The sequence below is a fragment of the Ochlerotatus camptorhynchus genome, unplaced genomic scaffold (assembly GCF_037179485.1).
Source record: "Ochlerotatus camptorhynchus isolate MF236.1 unplaced genomic scaffold, CSIRO-AGI_Acam_v1.1 ptg000247l, whole genome shotgun sequence".
NCBI lineage: Eukaryota > Metazoa > Arthropoda > Insecta > Diptera > Culicidae > Ochlerotatus > Ochlerotatus camptorhynchus.
In genome coordinates, this window is record NW_027040737.1 from 666,776 (window position 1) to 682,866 (window position 16,091).

The 16,091-nt window shown below is 40.8% G+C and overlaps 1 protein-coding gene across 7 annotated transcripts in view; it reads left to right on the plus strand.

Annotated features, from left to right (window-relative positions):
* Positions 1–16,091, plus strand: part of LOC135704755 (putative uncharacterized protein DDB_G0277255) — a 159,192-nt gene that overhangs the window by 118,883 nt on the left and 24,218 nt on the right. For 4 of the 7 annotated variants that reach the window (XM_065226238.1, XM_065226244.1, XM_065226243.1 and 1 more), the window contains exon 1: positions 5,496–6,613. The gene's annotated coding sequence lies outside the window, so the exon portion shown is untranslated. Of the gene's footprint in view, positions 1–3,618; positions 3,671–5,495; positions 6,614–16,091 lie in introns of those variants that run through there. The other 3 variants (XM_065226239.1, XM_065226240.1, XM_065226241.1) reach the window with 2 other exon arrangements.

Genomic DNA, 16,091 nt, shown 5'->3' on the forward strand with positions numbered 1-16,091 from the left:
ACAAGAAACGGTTATCTGATCAAGTTATTAACGAAAGAGAAAGTCGACGAAGAGAATCGATCAATGTTACTTAGGACCTAATGCAATGTTCAGCTTGATTTTTGTATGGACAATTGTCTACGCATGGGGAGGGGGGGGGGGTCAAGAATAAAAAAAAAATTGTCTACGTAGTTAATGGACAGCCCCTTATCAAAATTGTTTATTTGAAAAATTTTCATCTGTCAAATTTAAGTCAAATGCAACACAGCCATAATTCGCTAAAATTCGGCTATTTTGGATCATGTAATATTTTCAAACAACAAACTTTGATTTTTTTTTTCAAAAAAATTAAGCACGGAGATGGCACTTCTGATCAAATTGACGTCCGAGACAAAGTTGTAGACAAATAATGGTTTTCTCGAAAAAATAAAGTAGTTACAGCAAAAAGCAACATTTTTTTTTGAATCGACCTTTTCCGATTTGTGTGAAACTTTTCATAGTTGTTTGTTGTGGGCAAATTTTTGCTTAAATTCGGCCATTTTAGATCTCTGGCGTCCTTGAAATTTAAAAAAAAAATGTAGCAAGGAAATGGCATTTCTGATACACATTACGTCTGAGACAAAGTTGTAGTGAAAAATAATGTCGTTGTGGAACAAAATAAAAAAAATATTTTAATTTATTTTAAGAAAAATTCAAAAAATGATCCGAAATATCTAAAAATGTCCTTGCTGGTTGTTGATTCTTTCTTATCAAAGAAAAAAGCTTATGAAATCTTCAAAATTTTGGAATGTTCAATACCATGGACATTTGAAAACTGTCAAAAATCGTACAACAAGAACTATTGGTCAAATTTTTGAACTTTCTTTTTGTACACATTTTTGGGTATTTTTTTCACAGAAAATGATTAAGAATGTCTCAAACATTGTTTTCCTGAAATAACATCGAAAACGTTCTTATAAAAATCTTTAAAAACTTGACCAAAAGTTGACAATTTTTATGTGTTCATAATTTTAAATATTTGCAGTTTTTTTTTCTTTGAAAAATGACAAATCGGACAAGGACATTTTGAGATAGGTATGATAAATGTCGGCTTCGCCACCCATTGAGTATTTTCGGACACCAAAATTTAAACGTTAATTTCACCGTATTTTCCCGTCAAAACACTTCGCTGAATGTATTCACACTATTCCTTAGTCTTTCGATCTGATTTCAGTTTTACGACAGAGCAATCCCCTTATGCCATATTTTTGTCTAAATTAAATGGATAGAGAAGCAAGCAGTAGATAAGTAGGGTTAACTACCCCATTTTCGACCTATTAAGCACAACCCGCACTTAGTCTTTCTTAATCTAGCGCAGTTTAGCACCAAACGGAATGTTATTATTACTGATGGCTTCCAAATTTATTTACCTTTCCGTACGTACGTAACAATTGAATGCTCACTGCGTGTTTATTATAATTTCTTCGATTTTATTTTATATTTTATTGCAATACCTTTCGTGGATCTTTCATAGCATCGTAATGTTTGTTTGCTTTGCACGATAGGTAGCTGGTTTGACAGTTCGATAGGTAGGGGAGAACAGTACATAACGCACCCCCGGGGTAAGACGCACTTTTTCATTTTATTTTGAGTTTTTCTTGGAAGTTTTAATCTAATTCTAGGATTTATCATGCAGGATTTTGAGTTCAGATGCTATGCTAGAAGTGCTGCTTGATAAGACAACAAAAAAGATACGCAAAAGCCATGAAAAACACAAATCAGTGCCAACATTTCAAAGGGGCGTAATTGCATTTGTAAACAATGGCTTTAGTCGTCGATTTCTCGCGAATAAAATCTCTCTCATGAAAAATAATTACACCAGCAGGTAGAGGAATGTTTCCTCTATCAGCAAGCAATGTAATTTTGTAGAGGTAAGATTTCATTCGCGAGAAATTTACGGTTAAAGTCATTGTTTACAAAAGCAATTACGCCCCTTTGAAATGTTGGCACTGAAATGAAAGTCAGCTGGTGCGTTCTGCCCAGGGGGTGCGTTGTATACCATTCTCCCCTAGACTTGGCTTCACTCTTGGCGTGACTCATTATACACCGACTCTATGTAGAGTAACCACCCCTTGGCTAGACCGAGGGGGGCGACACATCTAAATCTCAAGTTTAGATGGTCAACAAATCTCACACTAGCGAATTAATCTTCGAACAATCTTCTTTCATTTGTCGCATCTACTTGCACCGCTCATCAATTTTTTGCAGGAAATCTTCAGAATCGTCATAAATCTTCTTTCTATCTACTCAGCGTGCGCCCAGCTAGCTACAGCAAAACACATTCTTTTTTGCATCGTAGATAGAGTCGTCCCCCTCGGGCTAGACTAACATTTGAAAGGTGCGGACCCCCGTGGGCGTACTTTGGTTTGCGTGGGCCTTAGAAAGTTTGTTTACAAATGCTTTTGTGCCGTTATCAAATGTTATGCCTGAATATGTCAAGCTAATAACATCTTCCAGAAAATGGCAAGTAGTGAAATGGAAATAATTTTTAGGTCATCAAAATTTGGAAGCGGTTTTCTCGGTATGCTAATATTGGAATTCTGCCCTTTTCAAATTTTAATCTAGATTTGATCGATCGATTCGGTTCGATTTCTCTGCCGTTAAATTCGGAGAAACAACACACCGCTAATTGAACTCGGTTCGAAACGGATCGGTTATGTTTTTGTTTTGCTTGGTGTAGTACGCGCATTTGTGTGAGTGCGCGTGCTGAGCGACGTTCCGAGCGAGTATTCATGATTTGATTTCACACATTTTTGTCGTATACGCTCCCTTTGCCTTAAGCCCGGTTTACACGGGGCAGGGGAATTTCGATCCAACTCACTCCCGATCTGGTGGTCGACGTTCAAAATTTGAATTAATGACAAAGTTGGATACCGATTCAAGTGAGTTGAACTCCGACTGGAGGCATCTAAACCGGACTTAAACGCCGTCGGTAAGCTAAAGCATCCGCCCCAATACGAACAAAGCAGCACACCCTCTGGCTGGTGACTATTGCCTGGAAGGTCGGTGATATGAGTTATCATATCATTATGATTAACAACAGCTTGTTTGACGCGCTCGTTCCTCATGTGAGAGTGGTTTGATGGGCAGACGACCGACGAACGACTCAGCATGCCATGATATGCTTACGGGTTTTCGGTATGGATATGACAGATCCTCTATCTCATTGTTAGGTCATCAAGGCGAACGAAGTAGGCTTTTGTGGATTGGTTTTTTGTTTACTTACGGTAGAATCGTGCCATAGACATAACAATGTGAGTATTTTTAACTGCAATAAAAATCGTTCGCCTCGGCATTTACTTTTGCTGATATCTCTGAAAAATATCTGTTTGTTAGCTGGGATCTCTGCAAAAATCTAATACTCAAGGCAATTGTTTTATTAAATCTTAGCCAAATTGAATTGCAGAACTACTCGGCTGTTGGAATCTCAGCAAAAAAAAGTTAAGCGTGTAGTAGGCAGTGCGGCCAACAGGCGGCGTGGTCTGTTTGCCTCTGTAGTGCTTTGAGCTCATAATGATGAGTAAACATTTACCGATGATCTTAAATATCTGTTTGTAAAAAAAAACTAACCAACTGAATTGCTTCTCTATCTATTTACAGATAAACCAATCAAAGCCGATTTGACAGGTTGGCATTGTGGACCGTAGAAAAGGTAATCATCCGCGTATAGAAATAGGAAGTCATTTGCCGATCAGAAATTCACCTTCGCATGAACAACACGAGGGTGCGGTGTGCTTTTTAAAACTGAACAACAACCCATACGAAAACATCAAATTTTTATCTCAAGGTTAGAATTCGCGTCTATATCGCGGGCGAGAGATTGCTTGCATTATTACTTACTGCTGCCGTCATCATCGTTATTGTGTTTTGATTCATGTGAGTGTGTGTGTGTGTAGGTTATAATTTTTAGCGTACCGATTAAGTGAGAATGTGATAATGAAACTCGGAAAAAATCGGTTGTAGAGCAACGCCGACTATCGAGACTGGGATGAAATTAGCTCCGAAGTGCAGGTCCCTGCTGCAAAAGTAAGCAAAGGTTATATAACGCAACCATGTGGATGACTCAGCGATATATACAAACCAGCCGGGTAGCATCACAAACATGAGCTGGCGTGAGTGTGTAAAACACTCAATCCAAAAAAACATACACAATCATCCTACGTAGCGTAGTAGGCCTAGGCTCCTTGGAAACGATGATGGTGATGTGAAGAATTTTCCTCCCTCGATCGGAACAGAAGCTCCACGCCTCCTGTGATTGTTTGTGCTCGCTTAAAACCTCATCAATCATTGTTCATCTCGGCAGTTTAGTCGTTTGGGAGTAATCCGACGGTTAGGGAAATCTACTGGGGTGGTACAATAAAGTTTCGAATTTCACAACTAGGTACCTACCAAGATGACAGCCATCAAGCTACGCAATGTGGAATGTGGCACTTTGAGGGAAGATGTTTAGTAACAACAACAAAATATTCAACCGCAAATGAGCGAAGCACGCTACCTGGTTTTAATTACCCCACCGGGAAGCTGACAAATCTCCCGGACACGTTTTTTTTTTCTTTTTCCTCGGATCAAGTGCTGTTCACACTCGAGCATCATCCACCATCATTGCTTGAGTTTGAGCATGAGGTCGGTTTGGTTCGGTTCGGTTCTCTCTTCCGTTATCTTTTATTGACTTTCGTTCTTGTTCGTTGTTGTCCGAGTTTATTAGTCCGGCGGCTCAGACGCGCATGCAGGGGGAGAAAGTCTGCCTGCTAATCGTTTGCAAATGAGATTCCGAACGAAAATTCACCACTACATTCATCTGAGATAAAATATAGTAGGTACGTTAAAGAAAAAATAAAAACATCAACCATGCGGTAAGAACTCGCGTGCAAAACGGTGTCCGATGAGCAGTGAGTAGTCACCAGATCGGGAAAGCTGTAGTAGGCGCTGTCCGGTGCAAGTATTTCGTAACCATGGTAAATAAAAGCTGGTTTGTTTACATTCTGCTTCTCTGTGTGCGTGGTGGTGAGAGGACGCGGTGGTAGCAGCGCAGCAAGGAATGGAAAAAGCTTCCATTTTTCGAGGTCACGTTGCGTAGCTTAGGAAGGATTCGGCACAGGTGCTATGTACTCGGAGCAGACGGACGGATGGACGAACTCACACAAACACTAGCACGGCGGCGCTGCTGCCGATTCGGAAGTGCATACGTGTAAGCCAAAAATTTGTTTACTTCCCCGCACAGCCAGCAGTCCGGCACAGCATCGCACCAATATCAGTGCGACAAAGAGTGTAAACAAGCCGGTAGCTATAGCAACAGCTGATTTTCACATGACTGACGATTGTCAGCTGTGTGCCGGTTGGCACTCATCACCACCACTACGAAGCAACGCGCTCTCTTTGGCGAGAGAGCGGACGTGAGTTACCTTGGTGTGTTCTGGCGTTGGTAGTGGTGTAGAACGAGCTGGATCTTTGCGAGCTAGTCGAGGGTAAACATAAATTTTTCAATTCATTTCAGTTTTGGCCGTACCCGAGTGCGAGTGCATCCGTGCGATATATCTGCGCGCTCCGTTAGACTCATTGAATAGGCATTTTTTGGTGCGGTGGTTTGACGGCCGCAAGAAGGGAGCAGGGAGGGAATCAATATGTGAGAAGAAGAAGCTGCCGTTCGGTTCAGAGTACAGAGGAAGGTGCTTCCTCGCAGTGAGACGAAGAGGAGAAGATTTAATGAGTTTCCGTTAATGTTATTAGAAATTTTAAGTGTTACGCATCGCTACGGTTAAGTTTGTTCCCCGATTGTGAGAGTATTTTCTTTGCAAGCCAGACCTTACACAAGGCAGAACGGAAGTCGTGCCAATTTGAAGGAATTGTTCGAAGAGTGTTGAGTAATCGAAACTTTGCAGGAGGTGTTGGCGACGCAGTTCAAGGTTTTTTTTTCCCATGAAACCTTTTACTGAACGGGAGAGAGAGAGAGAGAGAGAGAGAGTGGTTTATGATATGTACACTTGTCACATCGGAGTGTGAGAAGAAAGAGTGAAGCAGGAAAAAGAAGGAAGCACGCAAACCAGGAGCTATCGTGTCCAGTGAAAATTAGAAGGCACACAAGCCAGACAAGCTCCAGCAGGAGGAAGAGGTGCCTTCGGCTCGGCCATATTTAGATAATTGAAAAGCAGAGCAGCGCTACCAGTCGAGAAAAACAAAAACGGAAAGAAGTACGCTGTCAAAGACCTATTTTTCGAGCCAGAGTACGTGTTACATTTTTTTCCTTCTGTTCCATCGGTGGTGGCTAACAACAACGACGACGACGGCGACGCCATATAGGGAATACTAGCCGTGGCGACTAAGCAAGCCGTGTCTGGGTGTTTTCAGTGTCTGTGAATCGCCTACTTCGGTTTGTGTGGAGTGCGTTACAGTTTCTCGTTTCTAATTGATTGAAATAGACATTTGTTTTCGTTACACATTGTTGTCTGTTGTACTTTCGTTCGTTTGTGACTCTGTGTGTGAATGTTTGGTGATTAATATTGTGACGCAGTTTGGAAAGTTTGCTTAAACGGAGTCTCCGCCAGACAGGATTATATCGCGATAAACGATTTCCCCGTGGATCCCCAGTATGACAACGGTAATTATCAGTGTATGAAAAAATTCAACGATTTTCCACTTAGTGGTACTAGTCTATCCGAAAAACGTGTTTTCCCAAGACAAGTTATGGTTGAGCTACGGTGCTGCTAGCGAGCAAATAAACAACACTCGGCTTTTGAGAACCAAGTGGAGATAGGGATGGATGGTAAAAGCTGAAACGTGGCACGTGTTTGCATGTTTGGTTGTTGTTGTTGTTCCATAGAGCTCATAGCTCATGGCAACCATTCGTGAGGAGGGGGGAGGGAGATTGAGCGAGTAGCCAGTTATTAATTAGCAACTATCGAGAAGCCTCAGCTACCGCAACCTCTCTACCTGTGCGCTGCCCCGGTCCGGTAAGGTGCAGTCGACAAGTGTGACCTAGATCGCAGTCGTTGCTACTTGTGTCATTTATGCTAATTTTGACACACTCTCCTGCGGTGTGAGCACTATCGAGTACCCACTGCTCATAACTGCAGTATGAGTAGAGAAGCAAAATGCAACCTGAAAACCATCACCATTTTTTTCGCAGGCATATTTTTTTCGATAACCAATTGCTCACTAGTTTAAGCACGGTGCACGATTAGAGCTCGCCGCCAGCGGCGCATGTAGGTGTTGGTGCTCGGTGCACAGGCAAGAAAAAAACAAACACGTCATACTGATTTCTTGCAAATTTTCAATCGGCCTGCTGTCTGTGTGCGTGTCTATTTGTGTCAGAACGGTTGGCGAAGGTGACATGTATGATGTAATGCATATGATTTGCCCAAATGGGCATAGCCGTCTTTGATTGAAGTGGACTGACGGCTGAACTAGTCCGACTCTGCTCATCCGCCGAAAGCAGAAAAAAAGTCAATTGATAAAACTTCATTGATCCATCACAAGCCAACACATGCTCGGTCCATTATCATCATTCAAGCAAGCAGTCGGCTCCAGAAGCTAATATCAAGCATGTAAACAACGGTCAAACCAGTGATGTCAAACATACAGATATACAGACTTTTTTTTGGAAAATTTTCGATGCATAAATCTGAAAATACAGATACAGATTTTTGGAAAAGCACAAAGATTTACACAGATTTAAGAGATTATTGAGCATTTACAGATGTTTGAAACTCAAAACACAGAAGACGTGAAATAAAAAGTGGCATCACTGGGTCAAACTCGGATTGAATCACGGCCGCAGCGTCTTTCCTGCTTCTTCTCCATGTCCGTCCCTACGGCGTTAAGTCGGCGTCTGCTCAGCGCCGTACATATTTCTGTAAACAAATACACTCACCAACAGCCGGAATCAGAGAACGGTAAAGATGATGAAAACTCCGCAGTGGCAATTCCGCCGCCCAAGGAAACTCCAAGAATGTGAGTACGTATGAAGAACACAGGGATGACACGAAGCGTGAAGCACAGGGACGGACGGATGAAACGAACGAAGAACCAGATATAACTCTTTCAATTAGCCTATTGTAGTGGTGGAATCTGTTGTTTACTTCTCTATTCTCCCCCGAAGTAGGGCTCTATTTTCAGCAATCCAATCACCCGCATCCGCAAATATCGTCTACGGAGATATGTAGTGGTGAGCGCTTCACTTCGCTCTCCGTACTTGCGCTGTATTGGTGTGCTCCCTTTTCGTTCACTCACTCACTCACTCGCCGGTTCAATGTGTTGGTTTTTGTTTATTGGATATCGTTTTCACTCTATGGTGATAATGATGATAATCGACATTTCACTTTCCGGTTTTTGCGTTCGTGTCCTTCCGTTGTCCCCCCAAACACGGTTGGGTCGAAAATTGGGTGTTTCGAGAGGTGGGAAGGGCGGCGTACGCCCTAATTTAATAGAATCTAAACTAACAATTTACAACCGTGTGGCGAACCACCTACAGAGCAGTGATGAAAACGTGGCGGTGGTGGATTTACCCGACTACGTCAGGAATGCATTCATCAATCCCGGGGGATTATGATGAGCACGATGTGGCTTACCACTGACTATCCGTATCGTCTCTAATCGAGCAAGCTTTTCTCTGGCTGTACTGTATTGTTTGCACAAAATGGCAGGCGTTCATGGCTTACTGCGCGAAGCAAGCATTGGCTTATCACCCCTCGTCGCCACTGACGCAGTCTCGTCGTTGGCTTTGTGGTACGCGCAAGGTTCGATGGCTTGCTATGTTGTTGTTGTATGTAAACACGCTGAGCGACGGCGGCTACGACGTAATGATTTGCGACGTTTAATCTACAAATTACCTGGCAGAAAAACGTTACACTTTACGGTGGTGGAACACGTGGATTCCACACACTCGGGGGAAAATGTATGCAAACAACCTTCCATATTAGACTTACATCAGCGCACGGTTTGACAAACCGCCCGCGGCCATAACTCTTGAGCTTTAGCTTGGCGGGTATGTGACATCATTGATTTGCTTTTTCTTCTGCGTTGTTTGGCTTCAAGCAGCCTTATGGAGGCATACGTTCTTGTCACCGACCGTACTTGAATGACATAACCTCGTTACGAAATTGGCAACCCTGCGCTTCTGATGCATGGTTCTCGGCCCCGGGGTTGTTTATGGCCAACAGGTGCGGATTGGACGATGCGTCTTGCTAGGCTAGAGATATGGCGATTTGGTTCTGCTCCGCACAAAAGATAAACAATACGCGATCGCGACGCGTCCAAGCGTTGCGGAACGGTTGCAGAGGTGTAGTGACTAGCCAGCTTGGATCAAAGTAGGCGCAGAAGAGAATGTGTGGCGAAAAAGGAAGAGATCCGAAGAAGAAAGCAATCCGTGTGTCTAGGAGAAACCGTTCGTCAGAGTTATGAATCAACCAGGGTGAGCCAAAAATAACCCCTGTGTATCGGTGGCGGCTGGCGGCAATGGATGCATATAGGCGGGGTGTGATAGAGGGACGGCCGGTGCCGGATGCCGAATACTCCCACCTTGCACTGGCTCTGGATGGATTAAGCTGTGCTCGCACGCGGGTGGCAAAACGAGAGCATTTCAAGAGTGAATTTTCAAATAGTCCTATCTGTTTTCGTAAACAAAGAGTTTTGACATACTGACGTTTGAACCTTTGTTTTCAGAAGCAGATACGGCTATTTGAAAATTCCCTGTTGATTTTGGCTTTCGTCATCTGCACGCTAAGATTAGTATTGCTTATGAAAGAATCGAAAAAATAGGGTAATATTTGGAATATGGATGAAATGGATGGTCAGAAAAATTAGTTAGTGATCCCACCCACTTTTGGGGAAGCTTAATTCATATTTGAGTTACTTTTTTCTGGAGGTTGGAGTAAAGTTTACCGAAATATTGGTAGATTTTCAAGGGGCAAGACAACTGAACATATCAGCAAAAAAATCTAAATATCATCGAAAATATTTAAGTATTTTCAAAAACTAATTGATTAATCTACGCGAAACTGCACCAGTGCATGCGACACCTAGGTTTGAAATCCAAAACCACAAAAGTGATGATGTACTAAAAAATATTCCATACGATTTGACAGCTAGAAAAACGTCATTATCATTTTCACATCATTTCCATCTGCTGGCCGACCGTAACGTAGATATGTAAAAGATAGAGCTTTTTGTCCTGAACAATGTTTGTTCTACAGACAGGCATGGAAAATCATTTGCATTCATTTCGTTCATTCTATCAAGTTGTACACGGCGAATGAGAACGACCCAAATTTGAGTTTAGTTCACTCATAATCCTAAAAAGTGCAGGAACTCAGCGATGAGTAAAATTTGTCTCATGGTTTCCTGTGGAAAACCTAAAAAATCTGCCGGAAAATGAGGAAATTGACGAAAATTTTATTCAGTCTCGGAGTAGTACCAATAGACTGAGTGAATGCAATCTTTACATTTCTCAAATTCGGGAATTATTCCCTGGAAAATCCTAGAAAAACCTGGGAAAACATGAGGCAAATTTACTCATCGCTGAGTTCCTGCACTTTTGGCGATTATGAGTGAACTAAACTCAAATTTGAGTCGTTCTCATTCGCCGTGTATCAAATTTAGTTTTTTTTGCTTACATCAGGAAGAGATTTTAAAAAGCCGAGTGTTAGGCAATCAATTTTACTGAGATCTCATCAAACATGACGTTGTTGAGATCTCAGTAAAACAGATTGCCGAGCACTCGGCTGTGCGAATCCCGGTTAAAAATTGCCGAGATTAGGCAAAACAATTTACAAATGATCGTCCATGCCTTTCTACGGATACTTTTGTTAAGTTTAAGTCAAGCAATGAAAATATCCAAGGTGTCCCGCCCTCAGTAGATCTTATCAATTTCTAGTTCCGGGAAAAAAAAACTCAACCTTGGGTATCCGATTCTTAAAATTGTCAATAATTAAACAAATTCCCAAAAACAGCCTGAGCCGAATTCAAGCTACCTAACGCGAAGCGAATATACATGTTGTTGTGTTTGCATCAACAGAGCGTCATTACACTGATGGGGTAAAAGGACTGCTTCGAGTCACGCTGGTTGCCATGTCGATGACGAAGGCAACTACGATGAGAGGACGTGTCACGCTGCTGTTGTGTGTATGAAATCATCGGTGTATGTGTCGTTTATGACTTCATTAGAGTAGGCGAGTGCAACGAGAGAAGCTTCTTTTTATTACCGAGGTGTCTCTTGTCTTTTTTTTTTAAACTCAAATATAGGTTAAGTCGTGCAAGAGTCCTACAGCACGGTACTTATGGATGTCACACGTGTTGGTAGCATCGTACGTATACACGTATTATTATTAGCTTATCTCGGTGGGAAGGCGACACTCTTCCATGCCTTTTTAACGATGCCTTCACACTCTTATCACATTTTAATGTGTGTACAGTACACCATTCCCTACCGTTCTTCTTTGTTGTTGATAGTGGAGTGTCGAACTGAAAATTCCTTCCTCCGTTTATCGCTAGTTAACATCAATCTGCTACAACCGACACATGTTACCGAAACTGGGTGTTTGCTTGCTCGGGTTTTAGACCCTTTAGGGAAATGTAGCGCAAAGTCATAAACTCGGTTGGGGCAGGCTTTGCACATCAAAATTCAACCCCATTCCCCCATGCGGAGGGTAAATTTCGATGCCTTTTACTACCTTTCATCACGCGACCACACGCATACACACACACCCCTTAAAAAAACTTCAATCATCAAGAGCGTATCCCATAACAACAACAACAACAATGCGACACAATTTCCATTCCCCACCCTAATTAGTTCATCGGTAGCAGAGGTTCGGAACCAATTTACTATTTGTTTAACATGAAAGCGTCGCTTTGGCAACAACCGAAGCAGCAAGTCGGGAGAATATCCCCAGTAAGAAAACGACAAGAAATAGAATGCAGCGCCACCTGTGATGACATAACTACAGGAATGGCATCGCTGTCAGCGTCGCCGCAGTGAGCTGTCATAAAAAAATAATGCTACTGTGTTTTAAAAATAGCCGCACCACTTAACTAGTTTGTGATTTGTTGCTCCTTTTACTATTGCTCCACACTGACTGTTTGGTTGTTATTAGTGCGCCGCCATGGTAACAAAACTGCGGCGCTAATGCCATATGCATACACACCAACGTGTGTGTCACATCTCCGACTGACTGCATAATGATAGCGCGAAATTTCATTTTGCTAACGATATTAACGGAGCAGTACAATGCGATGGGATGTTTAGCTATATTTCCAACCTACACATCGCATTACTTCCAGCGAGCCAGCTTGTTTAGCTCGTTAAAGATTAATGGTTTCTGTCTATTTTTACTGTGTCTGTGTTGGCTTTCTGCACCATTTTGCCATGAGTTGCTTCTTTTTCTTATTCTTCTTCACCCGAATGTGAATAATTCCCTTCGAGTAGGTTACGTAATCCAATTGTGCTGTTACGACCGATGGCGGGAGAAGGAAATGGACACAATGTCATTGGGCATTCATATTCACTTGAACTTGAAGGATTTCCTTCGTTCGCGGGAAACTGGATCCCAATGGGGAGGAGGAATGATGATTGATGACAGCTTGATTGATGGCAACACTGCTCGGCAAATAATGTAATGCTTTTGCTTTCAGCAGGCTCTGGCAGGTCTTCCGTCTTGTTTATGGGTAGAGTGAGCCTTCTATGTGATTTGAGAATAATCTTGGCCATTTGATGTAGAAAACATGTCAGTACTTAGTTGAGATGACTGTGGTACCTTACATTACTGCTCTTAGCGAATTTGTTTATTATTTAGGTTGCCAGGTTACAAAATCAAACGATCAATTAATAACTGTGGAAGTGCATCTAGAACACTAAGTTGAGAGCACGCAATAAGCTAATATGCGATATGCAATAAGCTTGAAATGCGAAGAAGAAGAAGAAGAGCCGGTGGAAATTAACGATTTCAAATTTGCTCACTACTTGACTAGCCTATTGGTCCCAAGCAAATCGATTAACGTACCCCATTCTAGTCAAAATTCTAGTCCTACACAATGTTTGTTTTGATTCTCTATGAAAGTTTGACAGATAAAATGAGGGGTTCGTAGATTATCCTATGTTTCAAGGGGTGCATCGATCAGCTTGGGACCGAAGATAGTACCAGAGCTGAGCCAAAAAGTTGAGCACGTTTCTTCGGGACCTACTAGTCTTAGAGTTACCTCTATGGTATAACCAAAGTGTTGTCCCCCTTTAGCTCTTGACTCTTGAGGAAGGCATAATGCATAATGGAGGGGATATCGCCCTCTAGACAAGGAATTGTTGCTCTCTAGACTGAGGCCGTTCGCAATGCTGTTGTATTTTATATCTTCTTCATATTAGCTTATTGCGTGCTATCAACTTAGTGTTCTAAAATGCACTTCCACAGTTATTAATTGAGAGCTTTCGATGCCAATACCAATGCATGAATTTGTATATTCTTCAATACACGACGTGTAAATATTTACATGATGGACAAATCTCAGGTAATCATGACATTACGATCTTTGAAAACAATGCGCATGAGAAAAAGAGACCTACTGCACCAGGATCTGTCATGATAACCTGAGTTTTTTTCTTACCGTGTAGTAAACACCGATTAAAATTTAGCGTTACTGATCGTGTTGCAGTTTAATTTTTGACAGTTTAAAATTTTAGAACTGTCGAGTAGTTTGAAACAAATTTGAAACTCAGCATTGCGAACGGCCTAAGGCTGTATTCCATCTGAAGAATTTTCACGTTAATTTGACAGAAGGAAAACTTTCAAATAAACCTGTTTTTCCAGCCAGGGGGCACATTTTGAAACATTCATGTTGATGGACTATCGAAGCAACCTATAAATTTTTTCCACAGAATTAGAATATGCCTATTGAAGAATCAAAGTGACGATTGACTCACAAATGGCGAGTGGGTGAAAATGGTTTTTTTTGTAATTACTGAAGCTTCTCAAAATTTTCGATCACCAGTGGGTTCATTACTTCGCAACGGGTGAGGAGCCTCAGAGATAACTCTGAAAAACGGACGGATAGTGGCAACATGCCCGCCAGCACTTCGAGACTCATAGTATGAGTCGAGTGCATGCATCCTAACGCGATACGAAGACAACGATACTGGATCCGTTCCAGCTTGATGATGTGCGTTTTAGCTGCCGACTGGAAGCAAAAACTACCGTACCGTGGATGGGCTCCCCACCACGTTCCGGTAATTGATCGAAGGAAATTGATCCTTAGTTGGCATTTTCGTCTCAGATACTCAATGTGGGATCTCCAGGTGCATTTGGAATCGAACCAGACCCCGAGATATTTGAAAGACATGGAATGAGTGATCGGCTTACCCAAAAGTTGAAGCTTCGGTTGTGCTGGGCTATGCTTCCTAGAAAATTCGATACCTAGCTGAATAGCCAAAGTAGACAAATTGTCCAAGGTATCCTGTAAGGGTCCTTGCAGGTCAACCTCTTTTGGCCCTGTGATAGACACTACGCCATCATCTGCAAGTTGTCTCAACGAGCAATTGTCACTAAGACAATTGTCAATTTCTCTAACGTAGAAATTGTACAAAAGGGGGCTTAAACATGAGCCTTGGGGGAGACCCATGTAGCTAAGGCCGATGACATAGTAACGCGGAGCGTCGAGCAACGCGTGTTGTTCGCGTTTTCTGAATTTCAATAAAGCGTCGAGTGATGCGTGCTATGATATACTCAACGCGTTTTTGAAAGCGCAGCTCGCATTGTTGTCAGTTAAAATAACTGGTCTTTACGCTAATCCTAAACTACCCAATTTTCAGTAAAGGAGATTGAGTAGAGATGTTAAATGTTTAATGTTAGATGTTAAATGCTGAATGTGTATGTCAAATGGTAAATGCTTAATGTTAAATGATACATGTTAAATTGTTACATGTTACACGTTCATTTGTCTTCTTGTTAGTACCAACTTTTAGCACTCAATTTTGAGTAGCTCTAGTTTCGATCTACTCAAATTCCGTCGAAACTAGGGCTACTCAAAATTGATACTAACAAGATGACAAATGAACATGTAACATTTGACAATTAACAATTTACATTTAACATGTAACATTTAATATTCAGCATTTAACGTCTAACATCAAGGTGATACTCTAAGGAAGCCTTAGCGTGAAACTTCAAAGGCACAAATGTCAGCTCCCACAAAACATACAAATTTGAAATTGTTACTCTCTGTTTGTAATTGCACAGCAAGCATTAGCAAATAAACTTTGACATGCTCATTTAACATTTAACAATTATCATCTTACATTTATACAATTACCATCTATCATTTGGCATTAAACATTTAACAATAACCAATTTATATATTAAACACTTAACATTTATCATTTAACATTTAAAATTTAACATTTAACATTTAACTTTTCACATTTAAAATAAATCATTTAAAGTGTTACGTGTAAAATGTAACAATTAACATTTAACATTTAACATTGAAAATTTACATCTAAAATCTAACATATTACATTTAGTATTTAGCATTTAACCTTAAGCATTGAGCATTCAACATTAAGCATTAAACAATTAACAAAAAATATTTAAAATTTTACATTTAACATTTAACAATTAATATTTAACATTAAACAATAAACATTTGACATGCAACATTTATCATGTAACATTTAACATTTAAAATTTAACATGTAACATTTATCATGTAAATTTTAACATGTAACATTTAACATTCAGCATTTAGAATTCATCATTTAGCAATTAACATTAGGCATTTTTAATTTTACATTTGAAATTTAGAATTTATTGAGTAGCATTTAACATATAAAAATTAACATTTAACGATCACCATTTAATATTTAACATTTTACATTTAACAATTTCTTATTAACAGTTTATTTAACATTTAACATGTATTATTAAACAAAACAACAACGGCTATATTTAAAACGTCCGATCTACCGATGCTTTTTATACGTAATCACAATTTCCTAGTCGATCACCATTTAAATTCGATGGCACTACAATAGTCTTTTGCGTGCACGCGCGTGAAAACACTTCAAGGAGTGCTTTGACGCTATTGCTGACGCATCG